Here is a 16,585-nt window from a genome sequence, read left to right as displayed (position 1 = left end):
GGACACCTTAATGAAGTCTACTTGGTAATTTGTTTATGCAGGTTCTTGATTATCCTGTGTTGGTTTTTTTTGTTTAGTTTTGTTTTTGTTTTTTTTGAGAGAGAGAGAAACTGAGAAGTATTGAAACCTTCTACCTATTCAGTACACTTTTTACTTGATTTGAAATTGTATTTTTGGGAGAAATCATGCTATTAATATGTTTTTTTCCTCCGAGACCTGTTTCCAGTAACTTCAGATTTTTCCGCCTATAGAGACAGAAATTTGCTACTGACTAATTCAGAGGATTGTAGGTTTTTTCATCCGTTTTATAGCATTTTATTAACAAGTGTGTATTTGAATAGGATTTTTCCATTTTTAAAAAATACTGTATTGTACTTGGTTACTAAAATATTCATCAATTCTCTTCAAAGCTACTAACCAGAAATGTTAGCGGTCATAAGACTAATGAGAGTGGTAGGTAGCTGATTTTCCGTTCCATTTCTGTGTATTTATATGCAATACCTAATGAAAATATTTTAAGGAATGATACAGTTATTACAGCTATAAGAACTGCAATACAATTCCTTAGGATTTAAAAACGCACGGCAACAGTAGAGAAAAATACTATTATCTGTATAGTTAGAATGCAGTGCAAAGATTTTAAAAAAAAAAAAGAGGTACCACTGAAGCAGAATTTTCTTGCAGTATTCATAGTGAGAAATTGCAGAGTAGTACATTTAAAAAAGAATAAAATTAAAAAGTAGATGATACTTCCACCAGAGTAAGGAGGAGAACTCTACAGCTTCAGTGTGTATGCACAGTAACAGCAGCAAGTTATTTTGCAGTATATTGCTTACCTGAACACTAGGTGTTGCTAACGGTAAGTATGAAGTGTCGGACATCACATAATAGCTTCTTAGCACAGTGGAATTAGCTAATACTAGCTATGTTCTGAAGAAAATACGTAAAAATGATATGGATTATGTCTGTGATCATTTTGTGTCAGATAATTTCCAGAGAATTCTTGCCTTGTTTACAAATGAGAAGATGCTCTTTCTGATCACTAGAACTGCAAACCCAACCAGAGATTTTAATTTTCCCTTGTATTTCTTTTCTCTGGTTATAAAACTTTTCTCTGGCCAAAGTTGGTTTCTGCCTAAGCCATTTTGAAGTGTATTCATTTCACTTGACTGCACTTTGAAGGACATAAATCAGCTTTACAATAAAAATTCAGTCACTTCAAAGTCCAGGTTAGAAATCAGAACCAGTTACTGTACTAAACCGTGCAGTGCTGGCAGAAACAAAAATAGCAGCTGAAATGTTTTTTTCACTGGGATAAGAAGATATGAAACTGAACACGTACAAGAATAAAAAAAAAAAAAGACGAGAAGCTGCTATATTCACATGCATGCACACACACACATGCATATCACTCACTCACTCACTCTCCTGTACTTTCTCTGCAGAGTAGAAACACACCTGTGTCTGGATGGCTATCATGTGCCAGGCTGGTAGTCTGTGACACAGAATTATTTTCCTGTGGTTCTTTGTGCATAGTTCTGTGTGTGCTAACTCAGAATAGAATCCAGTTTAACTGTTTTAGTCTGGCATGGATATTCAATTTTCAGACTCTTCTAATATTAACAGAAGCTAGATTTTTCAAAACTGACTGCTACTTTATAATATGAATGTAAATGCAAAGCTAAAGAGCAATAACCTGCTGACTGACGTATCATTCTGTTTCAGATATGGAACAGATTAATCGTTGTGTGCCTTAGTAACTAAGTTGGAAACTGTACAAAGTATACTAAAACTATTATCAATGTTCCAAAGATTAACTCAGGAGGTTTGTCTGCATTGCGAATCTTTCTATAGATTCTGATTTTTTTCTGATTTTATATAAGCACAGCAGTGTGAGTATCAGCGTTGATCAGGATTGAATATTTTTTTAATTATGCACCAGGAAATCATTTATTGAAATTGGAAGTGTAATCAACAGCTGGAAGATGAGGGACACTGAGGTTTGTGGAAGCACCAAAGGCGTGTATGCTGCGCTCCTCTGGACTGTTCACCATGAAACATAACAGCATTTCTCAGAGTTATTCATATGCGCTTATAAAAGACCTTGTGCTTCCATTTATAAGTAGGGTGTTATTAGTCATCATACTTCAAATATCATCCTGTTTTTGTTTCCTTAGCTGACCATCTACTTTTTAAAAATTGTAATGTCTTTGTTTGTTTTAATAATTATGTCTGAGGCAGAATTTTCCAGCTAGATACTTAACTGCAAGCAATCAAATTCTGTACTTCAACTATTATATAAATGAATAAAGGAGTCGGATCTGTAAAAAGCAGCAGTATTTAAAAAGAAGTAATCAGTGTTAATCTTCTCAAAGTTTGATTATAACCGGAAACTTAAACATTTTCTTTAAATTAGATCTAAGAACATCTGCAGAGAATGTGTTTTGTAATCAATGAACAGCTACTCCCAAAGTTAAACCTTTTTTATTGATAACCTGTGTAATCTTACAGACATTGTCCTTAGGAACAACTATTCCAGCACTGTTATACTTATCTTCACCTGCTCAGAGGTGAAGAAACTAAAGGAAAAAAACCAGTAGGGATTCACATAAATGAATCACATAACACCAGTGTTCTTAGTAATGCAGGAGAGAAGAAAACATTATTTCCATTGAGGCAACAGCACCTCTGCAAAAATTCCTGTAGGCATCACAATCAGATCTAGTAGGCTACATCAAGGTACAGCACTACTCTGAAAGGAAACGTTTCTTTGGAGTACTTTCAATAGTTCTGTAAAGAGCAGGATGTTACTCAGCTGTAGGAAAGTTAGTTTATTTTAGGGAACTGGCAATGTGCATTAGCATAACACTTAAAGATATGCACAGTTCCTCTGCAAGAATACTTTGAGGCTGTGAAAACAAATATTTTGTATGGATGGCATAAGTTTTAGAAATGTTTATGTAAGCACCGATTTTCCACTTAGCTCTCATTAACTCGAGGCATTTTGCATAATGACAGCTTTTGGATAATACTACCTCCAAGCAACAAAATGTAGTTAGGTGGACAGTCACATCCTGCAGGCCTTACAGTTGCATTTGCAGAATCAGGGCCATAGGTACGTGCATTATTAGTAAGAACAAATGTTGTCTAATGTACTAACCCTATGTAATCACCTTCTGCGTGAGCATTATATTATAATGTGGCTGAAAGGATTGGTGATATAACCTTGGACAGCATGCACTTCTGAAGCATACTCATGTAAGTTGTGCTTTTCATTTAAAAACAAACCAAAATACATTTAATGGTGACTTTAGATTAAAAAAAAAAAGCTTTAAAATATAACTACTAATCTTGGGGGGTAAAAACTATTTATATACTGAGATAGATAAGAAGTGGGCACTTTTCTAAATGTGTAAACCACTGGTCTATATGTCAAATATGATATAGAACATAAGGAAAGTTGTGTGAGAGACCTGGAACTCTGTATTGACTGATGTTTGTGAATAGCAGGTGTTTAAAAAGACGGTAAGAATGTTGAAACTGGGTTTGTTGATGTCAGCTGTATGAGACTGCAGGCAGCTTGTATTTTGGTTATTTGAAATGAAACTGCATTTTGGTGGTGGTATAAGCTTTGTGATTTTACACTTTTTCACTCTTGAGTATTAAACAATCAAAATCAATGCAAATGTTTCTCTTTCTTCCTGTCTGATACTTTAAAGGCTGCGTTGCCAAAGGAAAAGAAATTTGCATTTATAAATGTCCCGTTCTAAGATCTCTCAGACTGATGAGCTTCAGTCCAAAGAAGGAACATAATTTTTCATTCCAGGAAAGGCATTCCTCTTTCACATTCCTGATGGAAATGATGGCAAATCAGAATATTCTTTATTGCAACTACATTCAACATGCACGGATAAGCAGTGCTTCAAGTTCAACAGCCGGTAACATCAGAGGCAGAGAATAAAACAACACAGAAGGTGTAACTCCTGGAGATGCCAGCATTATCAGTTGACCAATGCAAGTCCAATCTTTTACTCTTTTTTAGCAAAGAAAATCTTTTTATGTGTGCTTAGGCTTTACAGTAAAAAAGAATTCCTTTTCCATTAACCTCTCTATATGCTTTAAAGCTCATTTTTCTCTTTAACCACATATTTTATTTGTAATGAAGTAAATTATCAGGCCTTTAACACATTTTTATGTTGGTATTATGAGTTTTTTTTTTTGTGTGTGTGTGTGTGTGACCAGTAAGATTTTTCTAAAGGTATCAGTCAGTTTTAACTTATCAAGAAAAAAACACATGGTTTCAATTTCTTCCAAAACATGCAGAAAGGTATTTGAAGCTACTGACAAAACACAGCATATTCTGAAGCTGCTTAAATGATCAGCAGAATAATCTCTACTGAAATTGGCTTCTGTCAGAAATACACTTTCAGCATTCATCCACTAAGTTAAGAATTATTGCTGCTTAAACTGTCAGTTTTGAAGATCTCATTTCCCTGAAACCTGAAGCGTGTCTCTGAATAGTAAGGAATGGTCTCACAGTGGGTTGGTGTTTATATACCATTTAATATTACTTTTCAGTTTCCTGTTTTTGACACGCTTGTGAGTTCACTGCGAAGATGGGGACTCTGTTAAAATCTAGAAAAAGTACTTGATTTTAAATGGAAAAAAACCCTCAGTTATTTATAGTTTTCTGTTATATCCCTGCAATGAAATGTAAGCATAGTAAACAGTGACATCCCTGACAAAGAAGTTATCCTAGCTGGAAAAAAAGCTTTTTTGAATGTTGCTATCCTCAGAATCAATATTATCTTGGTTTATCACAAACCATGGCATTGTTTTTATTTTTTATTTCCAAACTGTGATGTAAATTTGTTATAGTAAGAATCTAAGGCTGGAAGTGAGTCTACAAGCCCTTTTTCAAGTGAGAGCGTTATGAGATCTTGACCCCTAATATGAGGCAAAATTTGTTACAGGTTTTGGAGCTCTAATAGGAAAAGGAGTGCACTTCAACCAAATGCCTCTGACAGGTTACAACTTAATTTTGTAATTCATTCTACAGTTAAAAAAAAAAAAAAAAAAAAAAAGACTAGAAAACTAAATAAGTCAGTTGCTAAGCTGATTTGAAATCCAGAGGCAGCCGTGAGATTTTACATCTTCTGTACTGAATTTCAGTGTATTTTCCTCTTTTTACAAAAGGAGATAAGAAGACAGTGGCTAATACTCTGAAGACAATCAGTGTAAAACATGCATTTATCTCCATAAAGTTTTTCTGGTGCTTGTCTATCTAAGCAATCTCTCCTCCTAGAAATTTATTTTTATTCAGTATTTCATGCAAAGAAGGGACGCTGGTTCTTCAGGATGACTAAGAGAAATGGAACAAATACAGTCATATGTGTTGAGAATAAAAGCCCTGCTTTATGTTGGCCTGGATTCCTGATATTAATGTTGTGCCTTAGGACAATAGTCGGAAGGAGACTCATAGTGGGTTGGAGTTTTCAGTGTGTTGGTCTTTCTAAGCTGAACTCTGTTTTGTTAATGTTTTTGTGGCCCTGAAAAACAGGAGGAGATATAAACTGTAGTTTATTACCTATCTCACACCATTTGCCATTTAATTTTGTAACGTTTACAGATTGTGTGAATTAGGAACAAAACCAAAGGTGAAGGATATTCTGTTCTGATTTTCTCTTGCTGCTTTGATGAATCATGGAGGCGGTGACGCTGGCACCAAATCAAATCTCAGGCAGCGGCTGTTAGACCAGTGACACATCTGACATTTAGCGGAGGAAAAAGTCTGAAGAGTTAGCTATCTGAACTGCTGCCCTGGGAGCTTTCCAACAGTTTGACTCATCTGTCTTTTCCACCAGGCATTTGTGTGACTCTTGTTCTTACATTCCTCAGAGAAGTGCAAAGGAACATAGATTCCAACAAGATGCAAAAAGATGCTCAGCCAAGAAGAGATCTAATTAAAAACTCACTGTGAATATGTCAGCAGTTTCTTGAATTGGTCTCAATCTTTCTTCTTGTTGTGAATGCAAAATGAGATTTATAAATGAAGATAATGCAACATACTGTTCAACATTATACATTTCTTGGACCCTCATTGGAGTAAACATAAAAGTAAAACTCAAATGCACCTATTTTCCACCTTTATATGCAGATATGTTGAAAAATACTGTTACTGTGAGTAATACAGCTAGCCATGTGACAATCAGACTGAATAAGGATACAGCTAATTTCATTAAACCTCCCAATTTTCATAAAAGCATTGCCTCTGGACATGTGAATTGAGACACAAGTGTGCTTAAGGTAACTTTGTGTTTGCTACCTGGAAGTTGGGAATTGTATTTATTGTAGATGCCTTTGATTATACAGTGATGTACATCTGTACAAATACTGGCTGTTACTTAGCTGTCGTTGTTAATGCAGATCAGGTTCTGCTCAGCAGGGGTTTTTGATGAGCGCTTGGCAGAACTTTTATAAGGTGTTTTGTTCCAGGCAAATGGAATTGCAAAGCCTTAGAAATTTTCATTAGGCTTTTTAGAGTCAAGAAATTACTCTAAAACCCTTAGACCACAAACCAGAGCCCCAAGAGAATACCTTGGAAATGAATAAATAAATTCCATGTTACTTACTTTCATGTTTTTATCTTTGCTTTGAATCTATGACGTAATGTTATTCTTTTCCCTCGTTCATCATGGTGATTTTACGCAAGCCAAGGAGTGCTTAGATTAACTGAATAATCTGGGATTGCAATATTAGAAAAAACTGAAGTAAAGCTTGCAAAAAGAAAACCAAACCTTTGCAGATCAACTGATGAAGTTAGAAAGCAAACAGAAATGTTTTCAAGTACGTGTTTGTTTTTTTTCCCTTTTCATAAATGGCCTGTTCTTGAAGATTATTTATTCACACCTAAGTGGTACTTTCCTGTTGTATGCAGCACGTGCTAGGTGCTGTACCTATAGATAACGTGGAGCTATTTATCCAGTGCCTGCTTTGTCCACATTTTAATAAAATAGTACAAGATAGTGATTTTTAATAGCTAGATATATGGTTGGTTTTAAATGCAGTACTACAAGGTACTAGCCTTTAGTATCACTGTTATCAGTAAGATACTGACTTAGGAGTTTTCAGACATTTATCTTTCAAATACAAGTGATGGTTCATACAAAGGTGGATCTTGTTCTTCCAGTGGAAGGAAATCTTAATGCCTTCAGTTCACTAGTTTTCAATGTCAGGATTTGATTTCAGTACTCAGTATATTTAAAATTACTGACAAGTACCTCAACAAACTTCATGTGCCAATAACTAAGACATTAAAAATTGATGATTGCCACTACAGCTGAAAAACTTGTTTTTTCATCATCTGACTGACTGTTCATGGCAATGTTTTGGAGAAAGAAAATGGATGAGAGAAGTAGGAGGAGGAAAAGGAGGTCCAGGAAGGTGGTACTATAAAAATATGCTAGAGAACATTGGAGAATACACATATTCCTCTCTCTGTGAATCTTCCTGTGACAAAATAGTCTGAATACTGGATGAGGTGAGCAAATTGAAAAGCTGTAACTTTTTCATTGAGCACTGATCAAAGCTGCTTTCTGCTAAAGCACCACAGACTCAGCTTCCAATTTCTTTTTTATACTGAAGAGCCAGCCCATCTGGCACGCTCAAAGCTACATCTTGAGAAACTTCTACTCAAAGAAATTCCATACAGCTATGCTAGAAACCACCCTGGCAGCTGCTGTTATAGTGCAGAATAAACAGTTAGAGTGGACTACCAAAAAAGCCCATGCTGAATGACTATTGGTTTCATTTTTTGAATTCTGAATCAGGGAGCATTTGTGGCTAGCAATCAGCTCTAAAAGTTTTGTCTTACTGTTAGATGTTGGTACGAGAAGCATCAGATCAGTTACTTCAAAGGAATAGTTTGAACAATCCTTGCAAAAAAATTTTTCTCTAAAAAATGCTCAAACTCAACAGATTTGTTCCAATTAGACCAATAGCAGCACACTACTATCTAGAATAGCAGAATTTTCCTGCAGAAAGAAAAGATCAGCTGCTGAGCAATGTGTGAAAATAAATTACGGTAATCTGTGTTCTATTTTTTTTTTTTTTTTTATATTTTTACATGATATCTCTTAGGCTGCTACAGCCATTCTTGAAATGAAACCAATTACTGCACTTTCGTAAAATGAAGAAAGCTACTTTCATTTTTTTTATCAAAATGTTTGTAACAAGTGTTTGTTACTTCAGATGCTGAATTTGCCAAGGTATGTGTGGTGGGGTGACTAGCAAGCTAATTTCTTGATTTCCTTTAAAGAAAAAAAAAAAAAGTAAATAAAATACAAATTATTACAGTAATTCCTTAAAGGGATATTTGACAGTCTGATTCTACTTTTACTTTGATAACCAACTCTACATCTTACCTTGCACCATGGTTCAGTTAAGAGTGAACAGCATAAAAATGGGCTGAACTGCTGTTTTGAAGTCTTATTTGAGCAGTGCTGTTTGTTTTATATAACACCAAATACGGTCTTGCTGACTTTGAGTTGAAAATAGATTAAACCTCATTTAAAGCATGGGAATACATTTTTATTGTACATTTTTACTAGGAGAAAAAAGAGAAACAAGTAAAACTTGTTTTGCTAGCATTCCTAGCTGATTATAATTCTGTCATAGAAAAAGTTAAAAATAGTGCTCTGTACCAAATGCATTAGTCTTCCTTTTTTCTGGAAACTTTAAAGGAACATGCTCTTTATTCAAATCACCCCACTGAGTTGCTAAATTAAGGTAGAATTATTTCAGCAGTTGCTGGCAGGCCATTCAGTATAATGATGGCTTACTGATCTCTCTTATCATGACACAAATACTTCCCAGCTTTAGTGAGGAAAAAACAAAGCCAAACAAACAAAAAAAAACATCAGGCAATTTTCTTAGCAATTATTTGAATATGACATGATTTCCAAAGACTCCTAATAGTTAGGCCCTGATTCTACATCACTAAAGAGAAAGCTGAATATTCATTTAGTATGAGAATACAAAACTCTTAGCAGTGCAAAGTGGTGACCCCCCCTTTTTAGGATTTGTTTTCAAAAGAAAAATGCTTATTATTTTCTGAAAGCAAGCAGCAAAAATTCTCTTCTTGTGCCTTGAAGCAGAGCAAATATTTTGTAATGTCATAACTAAAACACTTCCTGCCAGCAAAAGCAGAGGAGAGGAATCTCCCATTATCAGTGCCCATGAAACACCTGCCAAATTCTTAAGAGCGTAGGAGGGCTCAGGCAATTGTACAAAACTGCCTTATCCAAACCCTTCTGAATACAGTGCAGGTCCTGCCACTGCCTTCCATGAGCTTTAGTTTGGTACTGTAATTATTATCCTGAGGTGTAATCAAACATGTTTGCAAGAGGTTTTGTCTGGAAGACTTTTTGTTCATTGCGTTAATATTTGCAACCTCCAGCATGTAAACTGTAACCAAGATCTCTGTCAGTGATGATAAAAGAAGGAACTCATGGCTAACAAAGCAGATATAATTTTATGAAAATTTTCCACTATGGAAATGTCCTCCTAGCACATAAAAAATCTGCACAACGTATTCAAGACCCTTCTCTTGTTCATGTCAGTAACTCAGTGTATCTGAGGTAACTCACTGCCTTCAACTTGCATCAGCACAGGATTGCTCACAGCACCAATGCATGAGCAAACAAGTAATGAAGCAACACAAATATAATGTTTCACATAGGAAAGAATAACAATCATAGAATCATAATTGTATCTTGATTTCAGTATCAATTATGCAACTCAGCTAATTTGATCAAAGGAAGAAGTCCAAATTATTGCATATGTTCCTCTTTATCTTCTCTGTCTGTATCACTATTCATGGTAAACTGGGTGCAAAATTACAATATTTTTATGGAAAGTCTATAGGAAAAAAATTACATAGATACTCACTGACACTGGTCAACTGTGCTGATGAGCAAAGGTGGTCAAGCTGTTGTAATGATCTTTGCCTTTTTTTTTCTTTCTTTCTTTCTTTCTTTTTTTTTTTTTTTTTTGAGCCTGTAAGAAACAACCAGGAATGATTCTCAGTTTTAAAGAATTATTCTCCTTATTGTATACCTTCATCTTCCATGAAAGAATTCTGGAAGTTTTTTCCATACACCCAAACAAAAACTAAACACAATCTATTGAACTGTATAAAAATGCTTCCATTAATAATTATCTAAGATATCACAGAATTTAGTTTTAATGCTGAGATTTTTATTTAATGCAGCTTTTCAACAAATTTTGGTAAAAAAATTCCAATAATTTGTTTTTAAATCTTATTTTGAATTCTTTGAATATGAACTGGAATTGAATTTTAAATTTATACCTGAACTGTCAATTCAAAGGCTGCTTTAAGCAGCTTTACTAGGAGTCTGGCTGAGACACACTGTAGCTCTCTACAACAGTGAAGGATAAAGCAATTTATTATTTTTCAGTACACATAGTTTAAATTACTTATTTTATTCAGGAAAAGGAAAGTTTACCAGTTCAGCTTTTAACAATAAATCTATAGATAGATAACACTAGGAACAACTTTAGAATTACGTATTTAAGAATTTCTGAACTTTGAACATTTTCATTACCCAAGGTGGTAATGCAGATTTAGGGTAGGAGATGTATAATGAATGATCTTATATACTTTGAAGGGTGTTTAAGTAACTTCTGCATTTCATTTGCTGAATTACAAACAACAGTAAATTGTTGATGTGTGTACCTCTGGCTTCACGTTTTCCTAACTGAAAATAGAGGAAAGAAACATTCAACTTGGTCTTGTTCAGAAGTGAATAATCAAAGTGTTTCTGCCTTCTGTGTACATATTACTAAGCATTAAATTTTCTTCTTGACTCATGAGAGTTACCTAATATATATATTCTTGTTTAGAGCATTAGCTCACTTTCTAAACCCTTGGCATTTGTGCCAGTCTATAACTGGTACCTCAGAGGTAGCTATTTTAATCTTTCTGATGATCACTTGTTCACTACCTGGTTAAATTAAGGAGCTCTTTCTCTCTTTTTACTCATGTGCTTTGCAAGTGGAAGAAGTATTACAGCAGGAACTCCTTAGTGTTATTCTAATTCTGTGACTCTTCTCAGTGAAGAAAAGTGTAGTTGTGTTCCAATGCACTCTGTGATATCAGGTTGTACACAAAAATACATATATAAAAACTCCCTTCCTAGTTTGTTGTACTCAAACACGTGCTATTTTAGGCTGACATTTTCAAACCAGGCCTGAGGGAGTTAGATGTCTAAATTAAATTCAGTTTGACTGATTTGGACATTGAACATCTCTGCAATAAAACCTTAGTGATGGACGTTGCTATCAGCAGTGCGAATGTGTACATCTTCTGCTGTTTTGTTTTTAACTAGGGGACCGTATAAGTGAACTGTTAATGCAAATACAGGACTTGAAGATGAAGGAATAATTTAGGAAATGAACATGGAATGCATATACACTGAAAGAGAAACAGCTGTGGTGTTACTTTGAGCTGCTTTGGTCTTGTTGATTTCAATATATGCATATTTTATTGAGTGACAAACAAGTTTTTCATTAAAGATGGTTCCCTCATGAAAGAGAATTTATATTTTTAATGCTTGAATTTTGAAGATAGAGATTGAATGTTGAAAACCAATAGCATTGAGCATGATCCATGTTAGACTTCTTTATATAATAAATTATAGGGAAAATACTAATGTGTTTTACATAGCGTAAGGGATGACACATACAAACATGAACTACAAAATCAGAAAATTTACAGCAAATAGAACTGATTCCAAAACAGCTGTGAACTGTTGAAAGTCAGTGCTATTACTGTTACTGATCTGACAATTGCAGCCTGGGGAAGATAGCAGAGTTAAAGGAATATCTCTGCCTGGTGCCTGCTATGTTATGCAGAGTCTGTTTTCAAATGCTCTTTAAAGAACACAGTCTGGAAGGGGCTCAAGCAGTGAAAAGCAAAGAGGGAAACAATTCCAAACAAGGCTGCCTGTGTGCAGTTCTGTTTCTGGTATCTCCCTTTGAAGGTTTACACTGAAGTACTCTTTGTCTCACAAGCTGCTTCAGATGAATATCATTTATGGAAAGAGCTATAAACAAAAGGCAAATGTCTTGAATGCTTTTCAGTGCTGAGGAGAAGTGTTATTATAAAAGTCTGACACTGTCCACCCTGGCAAGGCCAGCCCAGCTCGGGTTATCATTATTTTTCAGACCTGAATATTAGAAAATAACTACAAGATTGCCATCCTTCATACAAATTCATTGTACATCCAAAAAATCAATACTGGAAAGAAGTCAGAATCTCTCTAATATAGCTCTTTCAACAGTCTAAATCCATCCAGAACAGCATGTAAAATTTGGAATTGAGAGAAAATGCACATTTGAAAGGCTTAGGGAAGATAATCACTTGTGATCTGTGTGTCCTTGATGCATTGGAATGTTTACTACAAATAGTCAAAGCCATAATATGAGAACCTTGAAAAGTAACCTCAGAATTGGCATCTATGCCCTTCATGCATGCAGGCCAAAGGCTCACACATGTGTAAGCACCAGAACATCCTTTGAAATGAATTGAAGTATAGGTGGGTGAAATTGCCAGCATATTCTACCTAGATGTACACTATCCATTTTCTCTTACTTCAAAAGAGTTAAAACTGCATAAGCCCTGCGCGTTCTGAGAGCTGGTTTGCCTGTGTGATCCTTTCTCATCAGCAATGTTAATTGTGCAAATCAGGACGTTCCTTTTAATGTCATCTGCAGCTAACCGTCTTTTGGAAAAGGCAATAAAAGTCTTTGAAGAAAGTTCCCACCTCTGGAATTTTGTTCACAGGACTTCTGTGCTCTAGGACAGAGTCCCATGTAGTTTTTAATTTTTTCATCCTCTTTCTTCAATCTAACAATAGAAGGATAGTCTGACTGAAGAATCTTTTCTGGCTGCAGTAAGAGCAGTAGCTTTTCTTATCCTTTTAAGGAAGTACTCTCTGTATTCTTTAAGATTTGTAAATAGCTCCAGGAAATTAAAGCACTTAAAATTCTCAAGTGGATAATTCAAATGATCAGTTGCAGCTAGCTGGGAAAACAGCTGCCTGTAAATCTGTAGCTGGAATTTATATGACATTGCAGTCATTAAGTATTGCTAACCTTATCAGTTGCACTGGTGAATTTGACTTCAGATTATGTGCCATTTTGGAATGTTTATCATTGTCCTTTCACTGGAGGTTCAGTGCAGCTGTAGAGTCCCAGCAGTGTTACCATTCTAATCCAGGCTTTATCCGTATTGATTTATTAGCCTGAAGCCCAGATTCTGATGAACACAGAGGCTGTATAAGGATTCCTGCTGCCCTTCCGGGGAAGGAGTTGGACCCAGGTCCTGTACCTAAGTGTTGTGTCCATGCCAACAGCGAGGGCACTACAGAGCAGTCAGTATGAGCCCTCTTCCAAGTACAGTGCAGGCAGAGCCAATGGTTGATTTCCACAGAGCTGCAGCTTTGCTCAAATGGGACAGAAACCAAAGGAGCAAGGTGCTAACTGATGAAGTGGCAACCTCAGTTGTAAAAACAAGAAAACAAACAGCAAATCCTGCTGATTCGCTAATGCCTATCATATGATGGGTTGGGAAAGTCAAATACTGATGGAAAGGGTTTTTATTTTCCTTCCATTTGTTTTCCTTTCATACACTTGCCATCCACGAAACTTAGGTGGCCTTCCTGTCTCTGGTCATTTGAAATAGCCGTTTAAAATACGCATTAAACTCCTACCAGCACTTTTGTATCCAATGAAATACTGAGCAGAAATCATTCTGTAGAAGTATTCTCTTCTCCCCATACACTGCATTTCACTGATCTATTTGAACTGGAGCACCAATGCATGTAGGAAAATTAAAGGATATGGGCCTGTCTTCACTTCTGTGTGACCTTGTCTGCAACAAAAGCTTTTTAGAAAGATTTTAAAATTATTTGTTCAGCTCTGCAAAATCTGTATTTTATCTTGGCTCCTCCTCAATGCCAACTCCTACTAAATAAGCATAGCTTATTCCTAGTGCTAACATTCACTGGAATTTATTGTCACAACTTTGAGAGATGAGATTCTGTTACAACCCCCCAGACATTTCTTGTTATGGCACTTGGAGCTTTAATTTGGAGCACAATGGATCTCTGCATTGAGCTGAATTTTGGTTTTTCTGAGTGTCGAGGGTTTTTTTTTGTAAAAAGATCCTGACTTTTGTAGTTTTGTATCAGTAACAGCATAGAGAAATGCTGCTACCTTTGGAATATTGGAAATTTTGCATTTTATGGAATTCTGTGCTACAGTCAGAAATCAGCGTGGAAAGATTAAATGGAAAAAAATCTCAAGAAAATAAAACAGCAAATTAGGATAGCTTGGTTATCATGGAATAAACCTAAGCAGACTGTTAAGACGGTAAAACTTGATGGTGTTGCTACTTAAATCAAAATGCTTCAGTTACAATAAACTGTCCACAATTTACTCAAACTTATGGTTGGCTTGGTATTTCACAAAGCTAAACCTTATCATTACTTTGTGACTTGCCACAACGCATCTGTTCGTCTTATCTGAGGTGTCTGCATAGCTCCATGTGATAGTTTGGATTAGGCAGAGGAACAGCACAAAGTAATAAACAGCACTGGAAACTGCCAGGATACCATGAAAAAAACCACCAGTATTCCATCAAAAGTGCCATGCAATATGGAACAAGACAATCAGAAAGTCCAAATACTGGACTTAGTGACAAAAATAGAATTGCCTTCTGTGGGAAAAGGAAATAAGGCAATAGTGAGAATATTTTCTTTCTATAGAATCAAACTTTAAACCTTCTATGTCTGCCAGATTCAAAATTACTTTTAAACTAATACTAATTGTGCAGAAGTATTCTTCTCTCAGTTCAAGAGTGATCTTTACAACAGGGGCTGGAAATTAAAAATTTCTCCTTGAGGACAGGGAAGGAATGTAACCAGGTATGTTAACATAGAGCTGCAATAGAAAATTTACCAGAAAGCCTTACAACAGATGTTTGTTGTAGTGCAGTGAAAGATGCAGTGCTTCAGGCTGAACCGTTCTGTCTCTCAGGACATAACTTCCTTCTGGAAAAGGAAAATTCCCCTACATCCTGTACCTTTTGTGTTTTCTGAGCTCTGCCATCAGGTGTAGAGCAGATTCAAACACTTTAGAGCAGCAGCTGAGGTCGAAACACTGAGTCTTGTCTAAACACTTATGCTGTGATGCTTTTATGTACTAAACTTTTCCCCTTCCTCTTTTTTTCTCTTATATTTCAATTTGCTGTTGTGCACTGATCCTTGACTTTGTCTTTCTGTGAGGAAAAATATTTTCAGTAATTATTTCATGTCCTTTCAGTACAGTCCTTCTCCCGAGAAGCAGAAGGAAAATGTTTGGAGATTTTTCAAACACAAAGGATTTGCCATGCACCCAGTACTGCTTTGAAAAATCACAAATGTGTGGTAAAGAAGTCAGGGAGGGAACACCTGCAAGTGGAAGAAAAAAATATTTGTGTCCCTGACAGCTTTCTCTGCAACTGGGATGGCCAGATCTTTGAGAGCTGACCCCTTCTTCGGGAAAATAAAACTTATCTTGTCATCAACCCATACAAATGTGATGTATGCTGTTAAATGCTGGCATACTAAACTACATAAATCTTTCATGGAAGCTTCCCTCTCCAATTCCTAATATCACAGCAGCCTATCAATTTCCTATCTTTCCATACTTGTTTAAGGGTACATTATGACTATGCAGACTGATTTTTAAAAACTTAAGGTAGAGGCCAAACAGTGCTGCATTTATTCACTTGTCTTCCAAATCCAGACTGAACTGTTTCTCACTGTGCTGGTGATCTCAAACTAGAATAAGGAAATTATTTCAAATTAAAAAAAAAAAAATAATCATAGTAGTATGGATAGAATAGACATGGGAAAAAAACACCAACAAAATCCAAATCGAAGCAGGTTTCATGTAAGCTACACAGATCTTTTGCACTTCCATTAGCATACATGATCCATTAGTGTTACCAGTGTTATCTGAGTTGCTATCTTCAGTGTGTGAAATAGCTATAATTACTGTCCTAGTCATTGTAGCACCCCACCAGACAGACCTTTCACAAGAACAATGGCTATAGTAGTCATTCAGGACAAAATTATAACACCAAGGAAAACTTCAGCTTCACTCTATCTAATTTCCAATCTCCATTTCATTCATTCTGAGACCATTTTCTTCTTCATTTTTCTGGCCATGACTGTATTTTCCTGCAAGCTGCTAAATAGTCATACTTAATTCTGGAGCAAAATCAGGGAAGCTCACGAGGGGCATTAATCATAAGGATATCCTAAGGATAGGATATAGGATACAGACACAGAATGCACACTTCTGAAGAATATTGAACAACATTATTGGATGCACAGTGTTGATCAAAATTTAAATAAATGTTAATGAATTACTTTTTTTTTTTTCCCCTCCCCAACATTGCTGAAGTAGTGAACTTATAGCAGTTCCAAAGTTTAGTGGCATCCGATCAGTCTAGGGA

This window comes from Tetrao urogallus, assembly GCF_951394365.1.
Source record: "Tetrao urogallus genome assembly, chromosome: 11".
NCBI lineage: Eukaryota > Metazoa > Chordata > Aves > Galliformes > Phasianidae > Tetrao > Tetrao urogallus.
This window is presented reverse-complemented; position numbering follows the sequence as displayed.